This window comes from Aplidium turbinatum, chromosome 3 (assembly GCF_918807975.1).
Source record: "Aplidium turbinatum chromosome 3, kaAplTurb1.1, whole genome shotgun sequence".
Lineage (NCBI taxonomy): Eukaryota > Metazoa > Chordata > Ascidiacea > Aplousobranchia > Polyclinidae > Aplidium > Aplidium turbinatum.
The window spans coordinates 46,215,215-46,220,892 of record NC_137474.1 but is presented as its reverse complement, the minus strand read 5'-3'; the positions used below and the strand labels follow the sequence as shown (position 1 = coordinate 46,220,892).

The window sequence follows — 5,678 nt, the reverse complement described above, 5'->3', positions numbered from 1 at the left end:
GTGAATATAATATTCATAAAAACCTTGTCATATCGCTTCAATCAGCAAACAACGCGGCAACCACCGATTCGATGACTTCTCGCAACCGTCCAGAGCGTTGTCGCTACAATGCAAAGATCGATGCACGATCGCTGAAAGTTAATTTCTTTATGTTGTTGAAACTTTAACTTAGTTTTTTAGCTTTGTTTAGCAAATTTAACTGCAGTTTTGTGACGTAACAAGTGCAAACTTGTGATTTTTTTGCAAGACCAAAAAATTTCATTTTAAACATAAATTGAACCAAATTAAATATTATTTTAAAAACAATCATTTCTTGGGAGAAGCAAATTATTTGAAAACTATTATTGATACAAGAAATCGTTTTAACATACTGCAACTTTTAAAGGGATTTATTGTGGGCCTACCATTTCACCAATATTTTCCACTCAAAAATGAAATGGATTACTTTCAAGGTAAAGCATCGGTTGTTGCGTTGATATAACGTCATAGAACGTTTAATTATCTCAAGGTCGCTGGAATGCTTAATTCATCCGCTGTGGATCATAACAAGATCGTCCCATCCAAAGAGCAACCACTTTCCCGCGTCTGTCAGCGAATGGGAATTGTTGCGACTTTCACGACTTATCAAAGCCCGGACCACCCGAAACCTCGTTTCGCTCACGTTCGGTAAACACAGATGTCCCTTTATGAGCCGCATTGTTGACGGAGGGGAGCACGCGCGCACGGCTTTCAAAAGAAGTGAGTAGAAATTTAGTGATAATATTTTGGTACAACCCCTTTTGTTGAAAAGTCAGTGACAATGTTAAAGTTTTGCTTTTCACCACCAAGCTAACAAGATATTAGTTCAAGTTTTAAAATTTCTTTCATTTCGCTGTTTCAACGTTTCAAAGAGTTAGGTATACGTAGAAAATTCCATCTCGTGTTGTTGGGTCGTCCGCAGCTGCTGACAGAATGTGTCGCTTATTTATTCACGTGTCCACTTTGTAACACCGCGAGATTATCTAATGTGTCGTCATAACACGAACTTCTTTCACTCGTCTTCAAACAAAGCATGTGATAAGAAGTTGTTTATGCACCAATCGGTATGAAAAATGTTGAACATAAAAACTACTTTATATTTTGTTAGCATTTGTGCGGGCACTACAAGTTGTAAAGCGGCTTTATTATTTTATTATTTTAGAAGGAGCTTATTGAGAAAACAGCCAATTCAGTGAAACCTTGCTGACAAAACTTCACACGGAAACGATGATATGATGGACTTCTATATTTTCTTGTTTCATGGACCTCAACAATGTGGCCATAACCAACACAACGAATGCTCGAAACCTGCCGGCCTTTTAACCTAAACCTGCCGCCATTTTTGCGAAGATAGTAGGCGGAGCCCCTCAACCCTTGAACCGACAAAGAAACATGGAATGTAAAAGGAAGACCATGCTTATTCATTCAAATAGAGACATTTTTTTATAACAATAAACTTTTAGAAGAACTCATTAAGTTTTATCGCATTATTATTTAGTTACGTTTTCGTTAGTTTTGTTACAAAACCTATTTGCGGCTCAAACTGCCGGGGTGTATTCTCCCCTAACAACACCGAGTCCAACTGCCGTCAAATTTGTTTTCAATAAAAGCTTAAATTTGGCTCGTCTGCACAGCTGCTTCGTTTAACCACAAATCTAACTTACGAAAAGCTACCAGCAAGAAAATATAATGTCAGCGCTTTCGTGTTTGACTAACGTTTTGTGCGCAATGTTAATTTGCATCCTCATTCCCAGTTTTCTCGATTTCTTTCCAGGCGATACGCTACTATTTCATTGATGGCTGCTGCGTAACAAATGCACAACGTGTGAGCTCATTGCCGCTTGCTGTTGCTTCACAATGAGTGAACCTGGACGTTAAGTTGTGATTTTACATAAAATAAATATCAATAAACGTAGATTTAATTAAAGATATTGATGATAGGTTGATTTTTTTACTTGTCACATACTATAGTTGTTAGGTGACATTACCTGCCATGCCCAGAGAAATATGCCAGAAACATAAATAAGCTTTTTGTAACAGAAAAACTGTCGCTAACAGAAAAGCAAACATGGTTTTAAAGGAAATTTGTTTATCAATGAAGCGTACAATTACAAATTGAGGAATTAATGGTCCATGGCAGCTGCTCAGGAATGCATTAGATCTTTGCAAATCCACTGTCACACCTTGTTTGAGGTAACACATTGCTAATTGTATGTACTTTGCAAAATATATACATCCCTTTTACACCTTATCACGTTGAACCAACTATAAATAATGTTTTGGGAAACCAACATGGTTTCTAAGCACGGCATGCACTGGCAGCCCCAGTGACCTAGCGACGCTTCAGGACAGGTTGGTGAAGTGTTCGCTCGATATTAAGAATAGTTTGCAACTACGAGTATGACTCCCATTGCTTCACTTATACCCTAACTCCCAATATTTTGCAGCAATAGGTACTCTTCAATTGGTACAAAATACCTTTTACTTTGAAAACAAACCAAAAGATTAAATAATTTACCAATTGCAGGGCTTGGTAAATAATTTGTTTCATTTGAACTACAGTAAGACTACACATCTAACTTGGACAATGTGTAATTTTTGATTTTGTTAACCTGAGCTTCAAAATTTTGCTTTTGGTGACACTTTTAAATCATAAATAGCGATTTTTCTGGTACTATCTTCGAGCTGTTGTGCAATCGTAGCTGTTTGGTTGTTGGCTTTCTAGAATCTAGATTATTGTCGTAGCTGATCATTTTTTCTTTGTGATATTGCGATTTTCTTCTTTCTTTTCTGCAAAAACAAATAACTATTTTCTGTTTATAGTTCTCTCGATTGCTGAATCTTAGATTGAAAGCTTATTTGTACCAATATTGACTAATAAAACTTTTCTGTTTTTGTGAACCAACCCAGAACCAACCCAGCAAATTGTCCACTTTAAACGATTGACTGTCTCGTATCATTTCTATAAGCCTTGTCACTCAATGCAACAAACAGTTTTTTTGTTAGATGAGCATGTCAAGAGCCTTGACATGATCACACTGAGGATGCTGTGATAACGAAGTCGACTTATGATTAAAAAATGAGGCTGGTACACTGTTTGTTGCGTTGAGCAACACTATGGTTATAATACCAACATTGTTTCCAATAATTCAACATGATCTTGATTTCAAAGTAAATTATCATGTGAAATGTTTGGCTGATGGACAAAATAGAAACTGTCACGCTTGATTGAGCATTGAACGCGTCATTTGTGAATTCAGGAGACCAGGCCACGTGGTGTCAGCAAACAGCAGGCAATTTATACATTTGTGATTCAATGTGAGAGATTTGAAAAATACTGGTATGGCATTGGAACCACCGATAACCCACTTTTATGAACCAATACAGGCGTCATGATATTAACGTTCACTGCACGTGGCATTCGCTTACGGCAATGGCGTTGTTGTATCCGATCACTGGATGTATTGCAATGACAAGTGAGTGGATCTATGGTAAAGTGGATCTATGAATGCAGATATTGTGATTCATTCTATTTTTTTTCATGCCGTTAGAAGGCGCACTTGGTTATCGTCATCTCTTTATAGCAAATTGAGTGTAGACGTGTAGTGTTGGTAAAAAGTAATTAAATAAAAGACCACTATTTTCACTTGCACCAGTGTTTCCAGATCTATTTCAGATTTCCAGCGAAGAGGTGGTGGAGCGAACCTTTGGCAGCCCTACACCACAGGAGCAAAGTTACTTTACTCACCACGAAACGTGGCCGAGCAATAAGCACGGTTGATTTGAATTCAGAAGGCCACTGGTTCACCCCCCACCGAGACCGGATATATCTGGGAATACTCGATGGCAAGTTATGAATCTGCTACTGCTACAATTAATCGTGATTGTGATTGAAACCGCAAGAAATCCCACATTGCGTTCCACAGGAAAGCTGACCTGAGTTCTATCCTTGGCCCACGCAACAATCACAACAACTTACCCAAAATCCTGTCTCATTCTTCCTCCGTGCTAATGCATGACGTTTACATTTATGTTTCATTCGAATTGAAACTTCTTGCGCATCGTGATTGCTGCTCCATTGTTAAACTTCATTTTATGGGGCCAATAGATTGACAAAATGAGTAATTTTACATTTGTGTTAACAGCATACAGAATCGTTGGTGCAACACTGAAATTATTATCAGGTACTGTAGCGGTCCGGGTTACTTAGCAACGGCAGCGACAAACAATGCTCTGATCTATCTACGCGGTCAGAAATTGTGATTGAAATATAAATGAAAGTAGGCATTTTGTCATATGCATAAAAGTAGTGTTTGAATTGCCATTAATTTGGCTGTGGGTGATGATCATGGTCGTTTAGCATGAACTTGATCTGCAGCATATAAAACCATCTACAGCAACATCGAACAATTGTTCAAGCATGTACATCAATTGTGACGTCATGTCTTCTTTATTGGTTGATACAACTTGTTTTGCACAATATCGTGTTATGATGTCATAGTCTAACTGCCAATAACAGTGTTTGACTGTGCTTAAGTTAAAAAATGTGACATTTATTTTCAAAGATATATTTAGCGGGAAACGTGTTTTAGGGAAATTCCATCTCAAGTTACTGCATGGCGACTTTGCAACGTTGAAATGAATGAAAGGGGAAGGTGGGGGAGACAATATTGAAACTCATGTTGGAAAGTTTTGCATTGTTTTAGCTTCTGTAACATAATAAGCTTACAATTATCCAGTCAACAAATCGTTCTGCAAACGTTGGATCAACATTGAAAAGACATGATTGACATGCCTTGTATGGCGTTGGAAGGCTCCAACAAACGTAACCAAAATGTCTAATTTTATTAAATTCGCTTTTTCAATATCATCAATCATTGCTGTGTTGGTGGACTCATAGCCAACGAATTCAAATGCTGTTTTGGAAATTATGCAAAATCATTTTTCTTGCAATTGGATGAACTGGAGCTGGGGTAGCCAAGTTTGTAAAATAAAAGAGTCACTAGCCGAAAGCCACAAACACGTTCGAGCCACAAAATGTGTAGTGCCAGTAAATAGGAAAACAATGCAAACTTTACATGAAATAACTTTAAAAAAATACAAAAAAAAACAACAAACATATAATTAGATTTTTGTTTGATTTGGTCATCTCTGAAAATTTAAATGGTATGTTGATAAAGCTACACAAATTAACCTTCCCAAGTTATTATTTGTTGAGATTGTACATTGCTTTGTTTTACGTTGTAGGATGTTTTGATATTTCAAACTTTACTTTGGAAAATAAAATTTCACAACAATATGTCCTCCTGAATGGATGTGCAAAGATATTGAAACATAGTGGAAGGTTCTTTAAATCTGGCTTGGAACTCTTCCGGTATTCTTTGCAATGTATTTTGTATTCTTTCAATATGTGGTCTGAACTTGCCTTTTCATTATCTTGCCCAGCTTATCATGGTTGCATTTGCTTCAATCTCTGTTGCATTCAAACACGATTTTGTTTTCGCTATTAATTAATTATCTTTTACTGTATGATATTCGTTTCCGACTAGACAATAGAGTCATGCGTCTAAACAATTGTTTGTCACGATCTATTGTTTGTGCAATAAATTGGCAGATTATCTTCATGGCTGGTCGTTTGAGGCCGAGGAGAAAATTCATCA

At 37.0% G+C, this 5,678-nt stretch overlaps 1 long non-coding RNA gene across 1 annotated transcript; it reads left to right on the top strand.

Moving 5' to 3' along the window:
* The first annotated feature begins 284 nt into the window (after positions 1-284).
* On the top strand, positions 285-1,495 carry LOC145767498 (uncharacterized). The gene is made up of 2 exons (XR_014288793.1): positions 285-738; positions 1,181-1,495. It is a non-coding gene; the product is annotated as an uncharacterized LOC145767498 (long non-coding RNA).
* Positions 1,496-5,678: the final 4,183 nt, after the last annotated feature.